A 22,263-nucleotide genomic window follows, 5' to 3' on the forward strand; every position below is an offset into this window, starting at 1 on the left:
ACCTAGTGACTCTAGGGCGAGAATGCGCAGAAGAGACAGTTGTAGGTCACTCAGCAGCACTCCGTGCATTTGTGCCTCTTTGGTCTTTGGTCTAGAACGCACGCTCTGTGTGGGTGTGTGTGTGTGTGTGTGTGATGTCGCTTGAGTGCACCTGACAAGCGAGGTGCCCTTGTTCTGCCTGACCCAATACATGGCGCGGCATGCTCCAAACAGGCTGCCTCTTACACACACACACACACACACACACACACACACACACACACACACACACACACACACACACACACACACACACACACACACACACACACACACACACACACACACACACACACACACACACACACACACACGTCATGGATATACAGACAACGCCACGCTTTCACATCATCAACGCACCCTTTCCAGGTGCGTTGAATGGACAGCGTTACGCCCCACAGACTCTACAGACAGTAAATGAAGACCATTTTTCAGCCATTTCAAATCTATATCACGTCACCTCCTATGCACACGGAAATGAATGCTATTGGTTGGGACCAGAGCGGGGGTGGGGAATGAATACTATTGGTTGTGTAGCTTGTCAATCAAATCTGGTAGTCATGGACCCTCCACTACCAGGTGAACGTGAGGAGGGGTCAAAGGTGACGCCACTGTAGTTCCTGTGGGCCCGGGTTAACCTTTTCACCATCAAATCACGGAAATCAAGGACCGGGCCACACCTTATGAACGACTCGTTATCTGCACCGTGGAACAATTGGGCATCGTGGGGGAGGCAGGGGGTCCGACGCGAGGCCTGTCCTCACGGAAAGGCCAACGGGGAGGGGACCGGGCGCGGCGCGGCGCCGCACCGCGCCGCGGGCCCTGAGGACGGAGAGGTTCGGCCGGCAGGCGGCCGGGCGGCCAGACATTTGTCCTCTTTGTTTTGCAAATGGCAGCAGCAGCTGTTCCACCAAAAGGTCAGCAAAATGTTAGAAGAACAACGTCCTATAGAGAGAGAGAGGCAGGCACCACGGGTCTGTGTGGCGAGGGTTACGCACGCACGCACGCGCGCACACGCACACACACACACACACACACACACACACACACACACACACACACGTGGGGCTGTCACGATCATGACATTTTAGTGGACGATTAATTATACTTGTCATACTTGTGATTAAAGAGTTAATTGTGTTTTTGGCATTAAACATTGGAACACATTATAAATACAAATTACATTTCTGTTTGTTTTCCCTTTTGGCTTTGTAGTTAATAAACAGAAAACCCTCAGATATCTTAACACATTGTGTGCCGAAAACGGTCCGGACCGTTTTTTGACCCAATTTTATTTGTATACGTGGGGTCCACGTGGGGGCGCTCTAACGAAACTTTGGGATCATCCAAGGAGTCTCTGAGAAGGAGAGGCCGGATGTGGATCCATGTCAAAAATGCTTCCGGTCGGCCTTTTGCCAACTCCTTGACTAAAAGCTTAATATCTCCATTTCTTTTTAGCGTGGTGGAAGCGAGCCGTTGCGATCGGCGATCACTCTGCAATGGAGGATCGCGTTAGAAATATTATTGTTCCAGGCGTTAGTCGGGACCCTCCGCCGTTTCGCACGCACGCTTTGTTTACATGCACTTCCGCGTCGGGGCTTCTACAGCACGAAACGTATCAACGTACCGTATTTTCCGCACTATAAGGCGCACCGTCAGTGCGCCTTATAGTGCGGATGCGCCTTATAATCCGATGCGCCTTATATATGTATCAATATTGGTTCCCTTGGTTTCCGCACTATAAGGCGCACCGTCAGTGCGCCTTATAGTGCGGATGCGCCTTATAATGCGGTGCGCCCTATAGATGAAAATAATACATTTATTGAAGGTGCGCCTTATACTCAGATGCGCCTTATAGTGCGGAAAATACGGTAAGTGGATGGAAGAATAGCAGGCACTGAACGTATAATATTTTAATAAACCTCTGTCACCCAATGTGTTAAAGGTAGGGTAAGTGATTTACTTTGGTTAAAATAAGTGTTAAATAGCTCTATATTGAGATAGTAATCATTGCTATAGAGTGTTTGTTCAGAAAAAGGAGTCTCCATGTCTCTCCAGCTCTTTATTATCAGAAAATGCATTCTCAGTGCTCTCTCCTGATTGGCTTGTCCCCTACCTGAAAATGTACTATATTGTGTTTACTAAAGAGCTGGAGAGACCCCTGTGACCGAACACACGCTCTGTAGCTATGATTACTATCACAATTTAGTACTTTAACCTTTTTAACAAAAACTAAAAAAATACCCAAAAAATATCACTTAGCCTACCTTTAAATATACAAAGAAATAACTGACGATGACCAGTACCAATAATCAAAATAGTGTAATGTGGTTACATGTCGGCTTTCCGACATGTCGCCTTTCCGACGGTTACTAACCCTATACCTAACCCTAACCCTAACCCTAACCGCACGCGGAAGCCACTAGTCGGAGTAGTGAGATGTCGGAATGGAAGGAGCACCCCGTGTAATGTATATTCAACAATTTCATACTTACAAATAATAATTATAATCACTGGATGAATTCATACGGAACGAACGGAAACGATTGACGATTATGTAAAATATTTGCGATTATCTCACATAATAATAAGAATGCGGTTATGGCCATTATGTAATACTTGTGACAGGCCTACACCCAGGTGGAACCACACACACACACACACACACACACTTAATAGCGTCTCTCTGGGACACGTCACGCAATAAAGACAACACACCCAATGCGTGCCATCCCACCTGGCAGTGTTAAGGCGGCCTCCACATCCAACACCCCCCCACCCCCACTGAGGCCCCTCCCACCCACCTCCAGCAGTCCTATCAGGTGTCTCAGATGGCCGGCGCCCTCCGGCAGACAGCCCTATGATGATGGTGTGTTAACCCATTAGGACCGGGAAGGCATTTGCAGATCTACAATAGCAGATCTACAAGCTCGTAGCGCGGCCCCCGAGTGCCGCGCTACAAGCTTGTAGATCTGCTATTTGTGCAAGTCTTTGAATATATACTGTATATATATATATATACATTTGTTAACTCAAATCTTTGCTTCATGGGGGTCCCTGGAACAAATTATTTTGAGATGGGGGGCCAAATATACATATTATTTTGGGGGTCCTTGACATGAAAAAGATTGAGAACCACTGATATTAAAGCAACATACGTTTTTCAGAAAACTGTTAATCCCCCAGAAGCAAAGATGTTCGATTAAAAAAATATTTATATTAAAAAAAATTGCACACATTTTCACAAAAAAATAAATAAAAAAATAGAAGCAGCAGATCTGCAATTTTTTTAATAGCCAAAGATATCTAAACATGACACAGATTCTTTTCCCCCGGTCTTAGTGGGTTAAAAGTTAAAGGGCCGTGTTTGAAGTGCAATCCCACCCCATCCCACCTCACCGGGCGGTAACACAACCTGGGTAATCTACACCCCCCCCGACCCCCCCCCCCCCTTGCTTTGTGTGGGTAGTGGGACGTCTTGTGCTCAGGGGCCCATGTGGGGGGTCGGGGGTCACACTTTTTAGCTTTGGAACTCACGCCACTCACTGACTGTCTGTCACCGCTTTAACTCTTTAACTGACCCACTCACTGACTGTCTGTGTCCGCTTTAACTCTTTAACTGACCCACTCACTGACTGTCTGTCACCGCTTTAACTCTTTAACTGACCCACTCACTGACTGTCTGTGACCGCTTTAACTCTTTAACTGACCCACTCACTGACTGTCTGTGACCGCTTTAACTCTTTAACTGACCCACTCACTGACTGTCTGTCACCGCTTTAACTCTTTAACTGACCCACTCACTGACTGTCTGTGACCCGCTTTAACTCTTTAACTGACCCACTCACTGACTGTCTGTGACCGCTTTAACTCTTTAACTGACCCACTCACTGACTGTCTGTCACCGCTTTAACTCTTTAACTGACCCACTCACTGAATGTCTGTGACCCGCTTTAACTCTTTAACTGACCCACTCACTGACTGTCTGTGACCGCTTTAACTCTTTAACTGACCAACTCACTGACTGTCTGTGACCCGCTTTAACTCTTTAACTGACCCACTCACTGACTGTCTGTGACCGCTTTAACTCTTTAACTGACCCACTCACTGACTGTCTGTGACCCGCTTTAACTCTTTAACTGACCCACTCACTGACTGTCTGTGACCGCTTTAACTCTTTAACTGACCCACTCACTGACTGTCTGTGACCCGCTTTAACTCTTTAACTGACCCACTCACTGACTGTCTGTCACCGCTTTAACTCTTTAACTGACCCACTCACTGACTGTCTGTGACCGCTTTAACTCTTTAACTGACCCACTCACTGACTGTCTGTGACCGCTTTAACTCTTTAACTGACCCACTCACTGACTGTCTGTGACCCGCTTTAACTCTTTAACTGACCCACTCACTGACTGTCTGTGACCGCTTTAACTCTTTAACTGACCCACTCACTGACTGTCTGTGACCGCTTTAACTCTTTAACTGACCCACTCACTGACTGTCTGTGACCCGCTTTAACTCTTTAACTGACCCACTCACTGACTGTCTGTGACCCGCTTTAACTCTTTAACTGACCCACTCACTGACTGTCTGTCACCGCTTTAACTCTTTAACTGACCCACTCACTGACTGTCTGTCACCGCTTTAACTCTTTAACTGACCCACTCACTGACTGTCTGTGACCGCTTTAACTCTTTAACTGACCCACTCACTGACTGTCTGTGTCCGCTTTAACTCTTTAACTGACCCACTCACTGACTGTCTGTCACCGCTTTAACTCTTTAACTGACCCACTCACTGACTGTCTGTGTCCGCTTTAACTCTTTAACTGACCCACTCACTGACTGTCTGTCACCGCTTTAACTCTTTAACTGACCCACTCACTGACTGTCTGTGACCGCTTTAACTCTTTAACTGACCCACTCACTGACTGTCTGTGACCGCTTTAACTCTTTAACTGACCCACTCACTGACTGTCTGTGACCGCTTTAACTCTTTAACTGACCCACTCACTGACTGTCTGTGACCGCTTTAACTCTTTAACTGACCCACTCACTGACTGTCTGTCACCGCTTTAACTCTTTAACTGACCCACTCACTGACTGTCTGTGACCCGCTTTAACTCTTTAACTGACCCACTCACTGACTGTCTGTGACCGCTTTAACTCTTTAACTGACCCACTCACTGACTGTCTGTCACCGCTTTAACTCTTTAACTGACCCACTCACTGAATGTCTGTGACCCGCTTTAACTCTTTAACTGACCCACTCACTGACTGTCTGTGACCGCTTTAACTCTTTAACTGACCCACTCACTGACTGTCTGTGACCCGCTTTAACTCTTTAACTGACCCACTCACTGACTGTCTGTGACCGCTTTAACTCTTTAACTGACCCACTCACTGACTGTCTGTGACCCGCTTTAACTCTTTAACTGACCCACTCACTGACTGTCTGTGACCCGCTTTAACTCTTTAACTGACCCACTCACTGACTGTCTGTCACCGCTTTAACTCTTTAACTGACCCACTCACTGACTGTCTGTGACCGCTTTAACTCTTTAACTGACCCACTCACTGACTGTCTGTGACCGCTTTAACTCTTTAACTGACCCACTCACTGACTGTCTGTGACCCGCTTTAACTCTTTAACTGACCCACTCACTGACTGTCTGTGACCGCTTTAACTCTTTAACTGACCCACTCACTGACTGTCTGTGACCCGCTTTAACTCTTTAACTGACCCACTCACTGACTGTCTGTGACCGCTTTAACTCTTTAACTGACCCACTCACTGACTGTCTGTCACCGCTTTAACTCTTTAACTGACCCACTCACTGACTGTCTGTGACCCGCTTTAACTCTTTAACTGACCCACTCACTGACTGTCTGTGACCGCTTTAACTCTTTAACTGACCCACTCACTGACTGTCTGTCACCGCTTTAACTCTTTAACTGACCCACTCACTGACTGTCTGTGACCCGCTTTAACTCTTTAACTGACCCACTCACTGACTGTCTGTGACCGCTTTAACTCTTTAACTGACCCACTCACTGACTGTCTGTCACCGCTTTAACTCTTTAACTGACCCACTCACTGACTGTCTGTCACCGCTTTAACTCTTTAACTGACCCACTCACTGACTGTCTGTGACCGCTTTAACTCTTTAACTGACCCACTCACTGACTGTCTGTGACCCGCTTTAACTCTTTAACTGACCCACTCACTGACTGTCTGTGACCCGCTTTAACTCTTTAACTGACCCACTCACTGACTGTCTGTGACCGCTTTAACTCTTTAACTGACCCACTCACTGACTGTCTGTGACCCGCTTTAACTCTTTAACTGACCCACTCACTGACTGTCTGTCACCGCTTTAACTCTTTAACTGACCCACTCACTGACTGTCTGTGACCGCTTTAACTCTTTAACTGACCCACTCACTGACTGTCTGTGACCCGCTTTAACTCTTTAACTGACCCACTCACTGACTGTCTGTGACCGCTTTAACTCTTTAACTGACCCACTCACTGACTGTCTGTCACCGCTTTAACTCTTTAACTGACCCACTCACTGACTGTCTGTGACTGCTTTAACTCTTTAACTGACCCACTCACTGACTGTCTGTGACCCGCTTTAACTCTTTAACTGACCCACTCACTGACTGTCTGTCACCGCTTTAACTCTTTAACTGACCCACTCACTGACTGTCTGTCACCGCTTTAACTCTTTAACTGACCCACTCACTGACTGTCTGTCACCGCTTTAACTCTTTAACTGACCCACTCACTGACTGTCTGTGACCGCTTTAACTCTTTAACTGACCCACTCACTGACTGTCTGTCACCGCTTTAACTCTTTAACTGACCCACTCACTGACTGTCTGTGACTGCTTTAACTCTTTAACTGACCCACTCACTGACTGTCTGTGACCCGCTTTAACTCTTTAACTGACCCACTCACTGACTGTCTGTGACCCGCTTTAACTCTTTAACTGACCCACTCACTGACTGTCTGTGACCGCTTTAACTCTTTAACTGACCCACTCACTGACTGTCTGTGACCGCTTTAACTCTTTAACTGACCCACTCACTGACTGTCTGTGACCGCTTTAACTCTTTAACTGACCCACTCACTGACTGTCTGTGACCCGCTTTAACTCTTTAACTGACCCACTCACTGACTGTCTGTCACCGCTTTAACTCTTTAACTGACCCACTCACTGACTGTCTGTGACCGCTTTAACTCTTTAACTGACCCACTCACTGACTGTCTGTGACCCGCTTTAACTCTTTAACTGACCCACTCACTGACTGTCTGTGACCGCTTTAACTCTTTAACTGACCCACTCACTGACTGTCTGTCACCGCTTTAACTCTTTAACTGACCCACTCACTGACTGTCTGTCACCGCTTTAACTCTTTAACTGACCCACTCACTGACTGTCTGTCACCGCTTTAACTCTTTAACTGACCCACTCACTGACTGTCTGTGACCCGCTTTAACTCTTTAACTGACCCACTCACTGACTGTCTGTCACCGCTTTAACTCTTTAACTGACCCACTCACTGACTGTCTGTCACCGCTTTAACTCTTTAACTGACCCACTCACTGACTGTCTGTGACCGCTTTAACTCTTTAACTGACACTGAGTTTTTCAGAAAAGTGTCAAGAGCCACTGCCAGCGATTCAGAGCGTTTTTACTAACCTGTGCCTACTAGGTGCCCGGACCGCTACGCCAGCGGTCCGGGCCACCCTCACAGCTTTTTTTGTGTTATCCTTTTAGCATTTATTGTATAACTGCATCTCTGTGCTTTTTGCAAACTGTTAATAAAGTATTCAATCAATACATCGGCCATTACAGACAGACAGACAGCCTACACATATACATCAAGAATAGCCTTCAACTCCAGCCACACACACACGTGTACACACACACACACACGTGTACACACACACACACACACACACACACACACACACACACACACACACACACACACACACACACACACACACACACACACACACACACACACACACACACACACACACACACACACACACACACACACACACACACACACACACACACACACACACGCCTGAGAATGTCTTTGACAACATGGTGTTCTCATCTAATCCCTTGGATCTCCAGCAAATAAAGACGCACCTGAAACAGATGACAGGTGGAAGAGAGGAGAAGAAGACGCTTTCTGTTTTCTTCTCCCCGGCCCAAAAAAAAAGACGACGACATTAATGAGAAAACCATGTACCATGTACCATGTGTATGTGTGTGTGTGTGTGTGTGTGTGTGTGTGTGTGTGTGTGTGTGTGTGTGTGTGTGTGTGTGTGTGTGTGTGTGTGTGTGTGTGTGTGTGCTGATGATGCAGTCTGTACAAAGTCCTGTACTGTAGATTTTTTTTAAGTGGGTAATTTTGTTTGGTTTTTTTGCATGTTTTCTCTGACCGACCGCCTGTGCTCATAACACATTATGCACACAGTATGCATGTAGTGTAGTGTATGCTGGAGCAGACATGGCAGCTATAATGTGTGTAAAGCAAGGGGTCTTCAACGTTTTCCGGCCGAAGGACCCCCTTAGCTGAGAGACTGCAACTGTCGGGCAGAAAACTCTAATCTCCATATTTCCCCCTTTTTTTCGTAAATTAACTAATATACTTGATCACACTACAGTGTCACGCAAAACTAAAAAAGCATCGACAGTTGCAGATCCACAAGCTCGCAAACGTGGGCACGATGCGCCGCGGTTCGAGCTTGTAGATCTGAGGAAAAGGCCTATTTGGCTATTCAAAAATAGCAGATCTACAAGCTCGTAGCGCGGCACCGAGCTACGCGCTACGAGCTTGTAGATCTGCTATTTTTGAAAAATTATGAAAATGTGTGCAAATCTTTGCATATATATTGTTTTAAAGCGAACATTTTTAACTCAAATCTTTGCTTCTGGGGGGGTCCCTGGAACAACATATTTTGAGATGGGGGTCGGCGGCCAAATAAATACTATTTTGGGGGTCCTTGAGATGAAAAAGTTTGAGCACCACTGATATAGAAACAATAGTTTTTCAGAATACTGTTGGGATTTAGAAGACATTTGTAGAATCGGCTTCAGGTCTTAATGGGTTAACAGTGGTCATCCATCCTGCAGGGAGCATGGCAGTGGACAGCCAGTAGTTGTTCAGATAATATCTTGTTTGGGAGTAAAATGGTGGACCGAGCCGAACCGCGCCCAACAATGCCATCCTCAGAGCCCTGCTGCTACAGTGGAGATAATACACCAACAGGCTTGTGAGTGGGAGTTCCATTGTTACTGTGTATGTACTGCTGCTGCCATTTCATCTGAAACATCATTTATACCAAGAAAATGTGTCACTTTAAACCATTCGATACGGAAACGCATCTGCGTCATTTTAAGATCTCTTTGCCTATTCAAAAATAGCAGATATACAAGCTCATAGCGCTATGAGCTTGTATATCTTATAATTGATTATCTTATAATCGTGAAAATGCGTGCAAAACTTTAGACAACTCAAATCTTTGCTTCTGGAGGTCTCTGGAACAAAAAAAATTGAGATGGGGGTCCACGGCCAAATACATTGACATGGAAAAAGTTTGAGAACCACTAATAATAGCAACATTAGATTTTTCCACAAAAAAAAAAATAGGATTTAGAAGACTTTTATAGAATCCCCCAGAAGCAAAGATTTTAGTTACAAATGTTCAAAGATTTTCACCGATTTTCACGATTTTTCTAAAACATAGCAGATCTACAATATCTGCAATTTATTTTATAGACAAAGAAATAAAAAAATTACACAGATGCTGTTGTCTTAAGCTGAATCTATACTCCATAGTAGGACGACGCGACACGTTGATAGCTTGTAAATCCGTTATTTTTGGCGAGTGATATACCCTAGCTAGCACTTTACAGTACAGATGCCCTGTAGACGAATACAAGAACGCTCGCCCCAAAACACGCTCACCCCGGGTCAAATCCGGGCGACCACGGAACGGTCGACGCCACGTATTCCTAAACCTAGCCTTATTCCTAACCTTAAACTCAGTAAAACTATGTCTAAACCTAACCTTATTCCTAACCTTAACCTCAGTAAAACTATGTCTAAACCTAACCTTATTCCTAACCTTAACCTCAATAAAACTATGTCTAAACCTAACCTTATTCCTAACCTTAACCTCAGTAAACTATGTCTAAACCTAACCTTATTCCTAACCTTAACCTCAGTAAACTATGTCTAAACCTAACCTTATTCCTAAACGTAACCTCAGTAAAACTATGTCTAAACCTAACCTTATTCCTAAACTTAACCTCAGCAAAACTATGTCTAAACCTAACCTTATTCCTAACCTTAACCTCAGTAAAACTATGTCTAAACCTAACCTTATTCCTAAACGTAACCTCAGTAAAACTATGTCTAAACCTATAACCTTATTCCTAAACGTAACCTCAGTAAAACTATGTCTAAACCTAACCTTATTCCTAAACGTAACCTCAGTAAAACTATGTCTAAACCTAACCTTATTCCTAAACGTAACCTCAGTAAAACTATGTCTAAACCTAACCTTATTCCTAACCTTAACCTCAGTAAAACTATGTCTAAACCTAACCTTATTCCTAACCTTAACCTCAGTAAAACTATGTCTAAACCTAACCTTATTCCTAAACGTAACCTCAGTAAAACTATGTCTAAACCTAACCTTATTCCTAAACATAACCTCAGTAAAACTATGTCTAAACCTAACCTTATTCCTAAACATAACCTCAGTAAAAAACAAATAGGCCTACAAGAGCCGCTGGGGGCGAGCGGTCTGTGAAAGAAATGGGGGTGAGCGTGTGTTTTGGGGGCGAGCGTTCCGCTTACCCTTGTAGACTATACTGCACGTTGAGTGAGAGCTTTAAATAACACGTCTTCATCATCAGAACATATCTTCCATGCTGTTGTAACTGCATTACAACAATGGGCCTGCTTTGAACCGCGCCGTTTGGAAACCAACCACAAGTTCTAGAATAGATCCATTCATCCCAGAGCTACTCATCATAACTCTGAAAACCACAGGAGCAAATATATTGAAACCCCTGCATTTTCTACAACCAGTGGTGTAAAGTAACTAAGTACATTTACTCAAGTACTCTACTTAAGTACAATTTTGAGGCATTTTTTACTTTACTGGAGTATTTCCAATTTTCTGTACTTTCACTTCTACTCCACTACATCTCAGAGGCAAATATTGTACTTTTACTCCACTACAATCATTTGAAAACTTTAGTTACTAGTTACTTTGTAGATTTTGATTAATATTACAAAACATACATTAACCACTTCAGCCCTATATACATTTCGGCCATTTGAAAATAGCAGATCTACAAGCTCACAATGCGTCACAATGTGACGCATTGTGAGCTTGTAGATCTGCTATTTTCAAAAGATTTTTATACATTTGAAAACTTGAAATGGGACATTTCCACTTTTGGCATTTTGATGCCAATACTTTTGTACTTTTTAGTAAATTTCGAATTCCGGACTTTTAATTGTAACAGAGTATTTTTACATTGCGGTATTGATATTTTACTTAAGCAAAAAAAATGTAGTACTTTTTCCACCACTGTGCATTTTCTACAACCCAGTTGAATAATGAACTTCTTAAAAGAAATACATTTAGCCCTTTACGCACACAAAGCCGCAGGAAAACCCAGCTAGAATTTACTTTTAAAGAAACATGAACGGGAAAAAAGAGGGGGAAAAAAACATAAACAATAAATCATCATTACCCACAATGTCCTGGAGGCTCTTCTCTCATTTTTCATCTTCTCTGCTGCTATGTGTTTCTGGACCAGACAATGGATGCAACATGACCCCCCCCCCCCCCCCCCCCTCCCCCTCTTTCCCCCTCGCAAAACACAATCCAATAGGCTTTAACCCATTAAGACCGGGCGGGAACGCATCTGTATCTGTGTCATTTTTAGATTTATTTGGCTATTAGTAAAACTATGTCTAAACCTAACCTTATTCCTAAACGTAACCTCAGTAAAACTATGTCTAAACCTGACCTTATTCCTAAACGTAACCTCAGTAAAACTATGTCTAAACCTAACCTTATTCCTAAACGTAACCTCAGTAAAACTATGTCTAAACCTGACCTTATTCCTAACCTTAACCTCAGTAAAACTATGTCTAAACCTAACCTTATTCCTAACCTTAACCTCAGTAAAACTATATCTAAACACAACCTTATTCCTAACCTTAACCTCAGTAAAACTATGTCTAAACCTAACCTTATTCCTAAACGTAACCTCAGTAAAACTATGTCTAAACCTAACCTTATTCCTAACCTTAACCTCAGTAAAACTATATCTAAACACAACCTTATTCCTAACCTTAACCTCAGTAAAACTATGTCTAAACCTAACCTTATTCCTAAACATAACCTCAGTAAAACTATGTCTAAACCTAACCTTATTCCTAAACATAACCTCAGTAAAACTATGTCTAAACCTAACCTTATTCCTAACCTTAACCTCAGTAAAACTATATCTAAACACAACCTTATTCCTAAACGTAACCTCAGTAAAACTATGTCTAAACCTAACCTTATTCCTAAACATAACCTCAGTAAAACTATGTCTAAACCTAACCTTATTCCTAACCTTAACCTCAGTAAAACTATGTCTAAACCTAACCTTATTCCTAACCTTAACCTCAGTAAAACTGTGTCTAAACCTAACCTTATTCCTAACCTTAACCTCAATAAAACTATGTCTAAACCTAACCTTATTCCTAAACATAACCTCAGTAAAACTATGTCTAAACCTAACCTTATTCCTAACCTTAACCTCAGTAAAACTATGTCTAAACCTAACCTTATTCCTAACCTTAACCTCAGTAAAACTATGTCTAAACCTAACCTTATTCCTAACCTTAACCTCAATAAAACTATGTCTAACCCTAACCTTATTCCTAACCTTAACCTCAGTAAAACTATTATTTGGCTATTCAAAAAATAGCAGATCTACAAGCTCATACCGTGCTATGAGCTTGTAGATCTGCTTTTTTTTAGAAAAGGCTTTAACATTCGTGCAAATCTTTGATTATATATATATTTTTTAAAGCGAACGTTTTTAACTCAAATCTTTGCTTCTGGGGGGTCCCTGGAACAACATATTTTGAAATGGGGGTCCGCGGCCAAATACATATCATTTTGGGGGTCCTTCACATGAAAAGGTTTGAGAACCACTGATCATAGCAACATAAGTTTAAAAAAAAATAAACTGTTAGGATTTAGAAGACATTTGTAGAATCGCCCCAGCAGCAAAGATTTGAGTCACCAATGTTCGCTTTAAAAAACAATATATATAGGCTATATATATTGAAAGATTTGCCCACATTTTCAAGATTTTCCAAAAATAGCAGATCCACAAGCTCGTAGCGCGGCACTCGGTGCCGCGCTACGAGCTTGTAGATCTGCTATTTTTGGAATAGCCAAAGAAAAAAAAAAGAAAAAAAAATGACACAGATGCGTTCCCGGTCTTAGTGGGTTAAGGCATGTGTCTGCCTGGGGGGGGGAAGGGGGGGGAGAAGGGGGGGGGGGGCTGGGTGGGTGCCAGCCAAAAGGCTAGTGGTTATTTTCAACCCATTAACTGCACTGTATAAAGCCAGTGAGTCACACATTGTGTCAGCGCTGTGTGTGTGTCTGAGACTCTGCGGACAGGAATAGCGTTTCTGCTGCTGCTTTGTGGATGCAAATCAGGGCCTGGGCCCGCTCTGAGGAAACAGACCGTCCATTATGAAGCCTAGCGGGGGCTGACTGAACAGAAAGGGACCGGGTGACTTCTAGTGACCCCCCCCACCCCGCCCCCCCCCCCGCCCCCCCCCTCGGTCTATTTCACAGCTTCTGTGCTTCGTTTCATTTAACTTTGTCACAACATTTGTCGTCCGTCCACACAGGTTTAAATATTTTTTTAAATGTCAGGATTTTCAGCCACTTAAAACGTGATCCCTATACAGTACACACCAATGCAGTACCCCACCAACTTTTTTTGGGGGGGGGGGGGGGGGGGGGGTTTGAGTCCCGAGATGACTAGCTTGAATGTGCGACATTGTTTTCTAACTCAACAGCAAACAAACCCAGTTTCCTCAGCGGTGAGTTGACTGACCGCGCGCGCGCACACACGCGCACGCACACGCACACACACACACACACACACACACACACACACACACACACACACACACACACCTTTAGTGAGAACCTGTGGTGTAAAAAGTACTAAAATGTTGTACTTAAGTAAAAGTATCAATACTGTAATGTAGATATACTCCCATTACAAGTAAACGTTTGGAATTCTTCTTTTTTACTTGAGCAAAACTACAAAAGTATTGGCATCGAAATATACATAAAGCACCTGAAAGTAGAAGTACTCATAATGCAGAACGTCCCATTTCACAAAGTTTTCAAAAACAAATCTTTTGAAAAGAGCAGATCTACAAGCTCACAAGAACTGCTATTTTCAAATGGCCAAAATATATACACATGGCTGAAATGGTTAATATAAGTTTTGTAATAATAATAAATCTACAAAGTAACTAGTAAGTAACTAGTAACTACAGTTTTCAAATAATTGCAGTGGAGTAAAAGTACAATATTTGCCTCTGAGATGTAGTGGAGCAGTAAAGTAAAGTAAAAATTCCTCAAAAGCATAATGAAGTACAGTATACTTGAGTAAATGTACTTAGTTACTTTACACCACTGACACATACATGCAGAGAGTTGTTTACTTAAGTGAGAACACGGTTGGGTCCCATATGGCAGCCAGACAGACAGACAGACAGACAGACAGACAGACAGACAGAGACATGGCCGTCCTACCCCTCCCCCCCCTGTGCAAACGACCCTTGCTCCTTACGGTCAAGCATAGAGCCATTATCTTTACAGTGTTAATGTCCCCCGTCTGGAACCAAGCGGAACCTCCAGTGTTGAATGGTTTCTCTGAAGTGTATTCTCTACCTCCACTGGTTACCATACTGAGGGTCGGCCCACATGATTTAGCTTAAAGTGCTACATTGTTTTAGTTGATTGAACAGTAAACAAACCAACAGACAGTATAAGTGTAGACACAGGGTATACCTGCACATTTATACAAAGTTACCTTTTCAATACCAAATTGGCCAAAGTGTCAAATAGTACGTATGAAAGGGGCAAACATTGTGAAAATGGCCGATCTGAAAGCTCACAACGCATCGAGGCGTTGTGGGCTTGTGGATCGGCCAGTTTCACAATCATTTATGTGTGGAATCGAGTCAAACTAAATGTAATGCCAACAAATTCCAAGTGTTTGTCAGGTGGGGGGGTCCCCAGTTCCAATATGATTCTTTTGGGGGGTCCCATGCAGTTCAAATATGATTCTTTTGGAGGGTCCCATGCAGTTCAAATATGATTCTTTTGGAGGGTCCCATGCAGTTCAAATATGATTCTTTTGGGGGGCCCCATGCAGTTCAAATATGATTCTTTTGGGGGGCCCCATGCAGTTCATATATGATTATTTTGGGGGGCCCCATGCAGTTCATATATGATTATTTTGGGGGGTGGCCTGTAAAAGTTTGGGAACCCTTGTTCTACCTCCAGTGACTGGCAATGACACGGCCAGTCAGTGTGTGTGTGTGTGTGTGTGTGTGTGTGTGTGTGTGTGTGTGTGTGTGTGTGTGTGTGTCTCTGCCACTAGCTTGTTGCAGGGCGTTATAAATGGATTATGGATTACACAGGATAGCTGTCATTTAAGCTTGTTCAAGGCGTCCGCACGCTAACGGCTTTAGCCGTGGTGGCAGTAGTAGTAAGTATACATATCAACACTATAAACACATCAACACTAGGCGGGGGCCCGGCAGTCCAAACAGAAAGGGCCCTTTGTCTTTCAGAAAAGAGGGGCCCACCACATCCACATTGGTGACAAAAGTGGGGGGACAGCCGGTGGTGGGGACAACATAGGCTGCGTTTATTCACCCTGCGCCCGACGTCACCCAACAATGCCAACTGAAACATGGCCGATGTAATAATAGACCAGGGGTCTTCCAACGTTTCTCAGGCCATTAAAGGACGACTTCACCGCTTTTCAACCTATCTTCATATAATTGGTCCTCACTAATACTCATGATAAAATGGTAAAAAAATGTTCTACTTGGTCTGTGTCTCATAGGAGGGCTGTGGACAGTCCAGAAACCTGTCTACCAGTGACATCATCGTTAGGCATGATTTTTTTTTCCAACAAGATTTCACATTTTTAATTTAAATTTTTTATTAACACGAGAACAATGGCTTCTTTTATTGCATTGCAACTTTCCAGGAATAGAAAGCCTGCAGTTTCTATTAGCTTGGACTCCCCATTGATGATGTCACTGGTAGACGGGACTCTGAACTGTCCACAGCCCTCCTCTGAGACACAGACCAAGTAGAAAAAAATTGTACCATTTTATCATGAGTATTAGTGAGGACCTATTATATGAAGATATGTTGAAAAGCGGTGAAGTCGTCCTTTAAGGACTGGCTGAGAGAGATGAAGCAGAGACCCCTTAGCTCTGCAGTGGTTGATTTCGTAGACTAAAACTACGACGAAAAATGTTGGTCGACTACCTTTTTTCACTGACGAAAACTAAATAAAAACTAAGCTATGAAGACTAAAACAAAGACTAAATATATTGACAATTTTGTCAACAAATAAAAACTAGACTAAAACGTCAGTGAGGGATCTAGTGGAGAAGAGATCCAGTGGAACTAAATGACAAGTCATTTTATGTGTGGTTGCGCTCGGGTGCTGCCCTCTGAAAATAGCCGATCTACAAGCTCACAACGCTTGTGAGCTTGTAGATCTGCTATTTTAAGCATGCAACGAACCAAGTGTAAAACCAGCCATTGCGGCGCCATCAAGGCACCGCCAACATACGTTTTAGTCGACTAAACGAACTTCAGATTTAGTCAAAATGGAATTTTGTTCAAAAGACTATGACTAAAACTAAATCAGAATGTGCTGTCAAAATCAACACAGCTTAGCTGAGAGAGAGATGAAGCAGGGACCCCCAGCAGGGACCCCCAGCAGGGACCCCCAGCAGTAGAACTTTTCCATAGATTCCATACCATAGATCAGCTTCACAGACTTGTTTGACAGCACTGTCATCCGTGTGTGTGTGTTGGGTTCATGTTAAAGTGTATTTTCAGACATTGAACCACTTAAACCGTCAATTCTTACTTAGCAAACTTGACCCTTCACCTCTTTGCCCGAAAATAGCCGATCTACAAGCTCACAATGCCTCGCAGCGCCATTTTTGGCAAAGGTTGTCCTCAGAATAGCAATGCTAGGGTTCAAGTTGTTAATGTTAAACACAATCTATCCCATCACACACACACACACACACAAGATTTGGCGGCCCCCCCCCTGTAGTAACTCTGAGGACCTCCAAGGGATCCCGGACCCCCTGTTGAAGACCCCTGTATAATAGACCATAGATTTTACTCAGAAAAATAACCAAACCAATCCAAACGTACCCTGAAGCTAAAGGGGTCTTTAACTGCGGCCGGGGAGTGTACAAATGCAATCAAAATGGTTTTGATTGCATTTGTACACCGACACTCCCGGAGTTAATTTATAAAAATTAGGATTTTTGGGCGGTGTAACCGCCCAAAAAAACAAAAATCTGAGGTTTGGACATCGACCCAATTGCACCCCCCCAACCCTGGGCTGTGATTGGCCACCAGTGTACCCCCCTAACCCTGCACCGTGATTGGCCAATCACAGTTTATTCAGGACTGTGATTGGCTAGTGAAACATGACACATGTGCATAGGCCTATAAATAGGACTATGCACTTAAAAAAAAACACATTTATGTTTTTTTTAAGTTAGGGGTGTACATTGGTTGGTCCACAATATTACTTTTCTTTAAGAACTTACATCACTTACATCACTGTGATGACCACTGTGACCACACCGCCCACTTCACACTGGGTGTGATTTTTACTATACTAGAGTATACGCGGCCCTCACATCTAGTAGCCTGGACCTCACATCTAGTAGCCTGGACCTCACATCTAGTAGCCTGGACCTCACATCTAGTAGCCTGGACCTCACATCTAGTAGCCTGGACCTCACATCTAGTAGCCTGGACCTCACATCTAGTAGCCTGGACCTCACATCTAGTGGCCTGGACCTCACATCTAGTGGCCTGGCCCTCACATCTAGTAGCCTGGACCTCACATCTAGTAGCCTGGACCTCACATCTAGTGGCCTGGACCTCACATCTAGTGGCCTGGCCCTCACATCTAGTAGCCTGGCCCTCACATCTAGTAGCCTGGACCTCACATCTAGTAGCCTGGACCTCACATCTAGTAGCCTGGACCTCACATCTAGTAGCCTGGACCTCACATCTAGTAGCCTGGACCTCACATCTAGTAGCCTGGCCCTCACATCTAGTAGCCTGGACCTCACATCTAGTAGCCTGGACCTCACATCTAGTAGCCTGGACCTCACATCTAGTAGCCTGGACCTCACATCTAGTAGCCTGGACCTCACACATCTAGTAGCCTGGACCTCACATCTAGTAGCCTGGACCTCACATCTAGTAGCCTGGACCTCACATCTAGTAGCCTGGACCTCACATCTAGTAGCCTGGACCTCACACATCTAGTAGCCTGGACCTCACATCTAGTAGCCTGGACCTCACATCTAGTAGCCTGGACCTCACATCTAGTAGCCTGGACCTCACATCTAGTAGCCTGGACCTCACACATCTAGTAGCCTGGACCTCACATCTAGTAGCCTGGCCCTCACATCTAGTAGCCTGGACCTCACATCTAGTAGCCTGGACCTCACACATCTAGTAGCCTGGACCTCACACATCTAGTAGCCTGGACCTCACATCTAGTAGCCTGGACCTCACATCTAGTAGCCTGGCCCTCACATCTAGTAGCCTGGACCTCACATCTAGTAGCCTGGACCTCACATCTAGTAGCCTGGACCTCACATCTAGTAGCCTGGCCCTCACATCTAGTAGCCTGGACCTCACACATCTAGTAGCCTGGACCTCACATCTAGTAGCCTGGACCTCACATCTAGTAGCCTGGACCTCACACATCTAGTAGCCTGGACCTCACATCTAGTAGCCTGGACCTCACATCTAGTAGCCTGGACCTCACATCTAGTAGCCTGGACCTCACATCTAGTAGCCTGGCCCTCACATCTAGTAGCCTGGACCTCACATCTAGTAGCCTGGCCCTCACATCGCACGGGTGTGAACCTGCGCTATACTCCCGACCTGTGGGAGGTAGCAACGTGCCGTGTGTGGCGGAAAGCACATGAAGAAGAAGGATAGAATAGTTCGCTACTGAGGCAAAATATGGGCCAAAAGTACACGATCCAAAGGCTCCAGGCATGATACATTTTTAGGCGAAATGTGTTGGAAATTGGTAGTGATGGGTATTGGCAAGAACCTCACGATACGAGACGTATCAGGATACTTGGGTCACGATACGATTGTATCACGATACATCGAGATGCGATACATATCGAGATATATCGCGATATAGATTCAGACGAATCACTGGAAGGAGGACTAGCTAAAGCACAGTGACAGCTAGAGGAGCGGAGTGTCAGGACCGGACTTCTACCATTGGTTTCTATGCATAGGGGAACACAGTTTTTCCTCTACAGAAGTATCTCGATACTAGGGCCTGGAGTATCGATACAATATTGGGAAATAAAATATCGTCATGTATTGCCACATCGATCATATTGCCCATCTCTAGAAATTGGACCCAACGTGGTCTGCTGGAACGTAGCGTAGCAAAGACGGGAAACGATAACACTGCAGATGATAACCCCGGAAGTCCCCACCACCACTAGGGCGGTTTGTATTAATAGAGGTATATATGACATAGCAGCAAGCCTCGCCCCTTCTCTAAACGCCACCTCCTCGGCTCCATCGTGACAATGGATTTATGATGGAGGGCTTTAAAAGAGGAGGAGGACAATGATCATAAATACATACATTCAGGGATGCTAATAGAAAAACAGCAGCAGCAGCAGCAGTAGTGTGTTAAACAGGGTGGGGACTGTAGCAGCCATCCTATCCTACTGCTTCTGTCTGATGCAGAGAGAGAGAGGGGGGGGACAACATGAAAAATGAAGCCCCCCCAATGTATGACACAGACCCCCCCTGTTGGGGGGGGTCTGTGTCATACATTGGGGGGCTTCATTTTCCTCTCTCTCTTCTCCCAGACACAGAGTCAGTCGCACCCTTTCTTTCTCCCAAGGAAAGGAGGATCCAATGGCCGCATAGAGGAACACACTCTCTCTCTCTCTCCCTCTCTCTCTCTCTCTCTCTCTCTCACACACACACACACACACCCCATTCAAGCAGCTGCTTGCCAACCCGTTACAATGTTTCCAAACAGCAGTAGGACCTTATGTTTACGTTTTGTATAAATAATACACACACACACACACACACACACACACACACACACACACACACACACACACACACACACACACACACACACACACACACACACACACACACACACACACACACACACACACAGTCTTTCTTCTGCAAGCAAGCAGCTATCTGTGTGTGTGTGTGTGTGTGTGTGTGTGTGTGTGTGTGTGTGTGTGTGTGTGTGTGTGTCTCCCTCTCTCTCTCTCCCTCTGTGTGTGTGTGTGTGTGTGTGTGTGTGTGTGTGTGTGTGTGTGTGCGTGTGTGTCTCTCTCTCTCTCTCCCTCCCTCTGTCTCTCTTTCCCTTTCTCTCTCTCCCTGTGTGTGTGTGTGTGTGTGTGTGTGTGTGTGTGTGTGTGTGTGTGTGTGTGTGTGTGTGTGTGTGTGTGTGTGTGTGTGTGTGTGTGTGTGTGTGTCTCTCTCTCTCTTCCTCTGTCTGTCTGTCTGTCTGTCTGTCTATCTCTCTGTCTCTCTCTCTCTCTTGGTCCCTCTCCCCTCTCTCTCTCTCTCTCAGTCTCTCTCAGTGTCTCTCTCCCCTCTCTCTCTCCATGGGAGGATAGGGTGGGCTCTCCTATAGTCTGCTGCCACGGCATTAATAAGCAATGCATTCATCACACTATTACAGTCTTATATATAAATATAAACATATATACTACACTACACTATATCAGCATAGAAGCCAATGGGAGATGGTTATTCATTATTAAAACAAAGAGGAGGGAGAGAAAAAAATCAAATCCACTTACCAAGCCAAATGGGATCCGATGGGAAAGAGATCCAGTAGATCTAGTGTTCCCAGCCCAGGAGAGGAAGATCCACACCAAATATAAACCAATAGAAATGATGATGATGATAAAAACAATATGTCCAGTTGTAGATCTACAGTGTGTGGTTGTTGTGTGTGCTTGTGTTGGTGTTTGTTAGGCAGCAGAACGACACACTGATGGCTGGAGGTTCCATTCTTCTCTTCTCTCTCTGCTGGAAGGCAAGGCACGTTGCTGCTGGGACGGGGTTGCCAGGTTGTGGGGTTGGTCGAGAGGGAAACAAGCAAACCAGGTCTAGGAGAAAACAAGTGACTGTTTTATTCTCAAACTTTTTCATGTCAAGGACCCCCAAATTGACACTTATTAGCCCACGGACCCACATTGATATATCACAAATGATATGCCAGGGACCCCCCATAAGAGAATATTTTTTTTACGGCTCTAGCAGTGATTCTCAACCATTTTAATTTCAAGGACCCCCAGTTTGACATGCATTAGGGCTACGGACCCCCATTTAATGGCATTTCTATCACTTTGGTCACTTGTAAAATCTATGTCAATTTAACTCTGAGAGTGTACAAATGGAACCAAATGGACCCGTTGGGTCCATTTGGTTCCATTTGTACACTCTCAGAGTTACAGACCCATAAGGGTCCATTTGGTGCCTAATCTACCATTTAGCTGGGGACCCCCTGGGACTCCCTCAAGGACCCCTGGGGGTCCCCGGACCCCACTTTGAGAACCAATGTTATAGGCCACACATGAGCACTTTATACCTGTGTGCCAGTGGTAGGCAGCGGTGGTACTTAAGTAAAAGTATCAATACGGCAACGTAGAAATACTCTGTTACAAGTAAAAGTCTGGTAATCAAAATGACCAATGCATGGGGTTCTCATCTTAAACAAGCTTAGTGCTTAATGAGAGTTCCACTTCCAGTTTAGTAGAC

General features: G+C 44.4%; 1 protein-coding gene across 1 annotated transcript in view; it reads right to left on the minus strand.

Annotated features, from left to right (window-relative positions):
• Positions 1-21,525, minus strand: part of raph1b (Ras association (RalGDS/AF-6) and pleckstrin homology domains 1b) — a 132,053-nt gene extending 110,528 nt beyond the window's left edge. Inside the window, exon 1 of the mRNA XM_080421929.1 lies at positions 21,300-21,525. The gene's annotated coding sequence lies outside the window, so the exon portion shown is untranslated. The remainder of the gene's footprint in view (positions 1-21,299) is intronic.
• Between the last annotated feature and the right edge of the window lie 738 nt (positions 21,526-22,263).

Source organism: Gymnoscopelus braueri, assembly GCF_963280865.1.
Source record: "Gymnoscopelus braueri genome assembly, chromosome: 24".
In the NCBI taxonomy this organism is placed as follows: Eukaryota; Metazoa; Chordata; class Actinopteri; order Myctophiformes; family Myctophidae; genus Gymnoscopelus; species Gymnoscopelus braueri.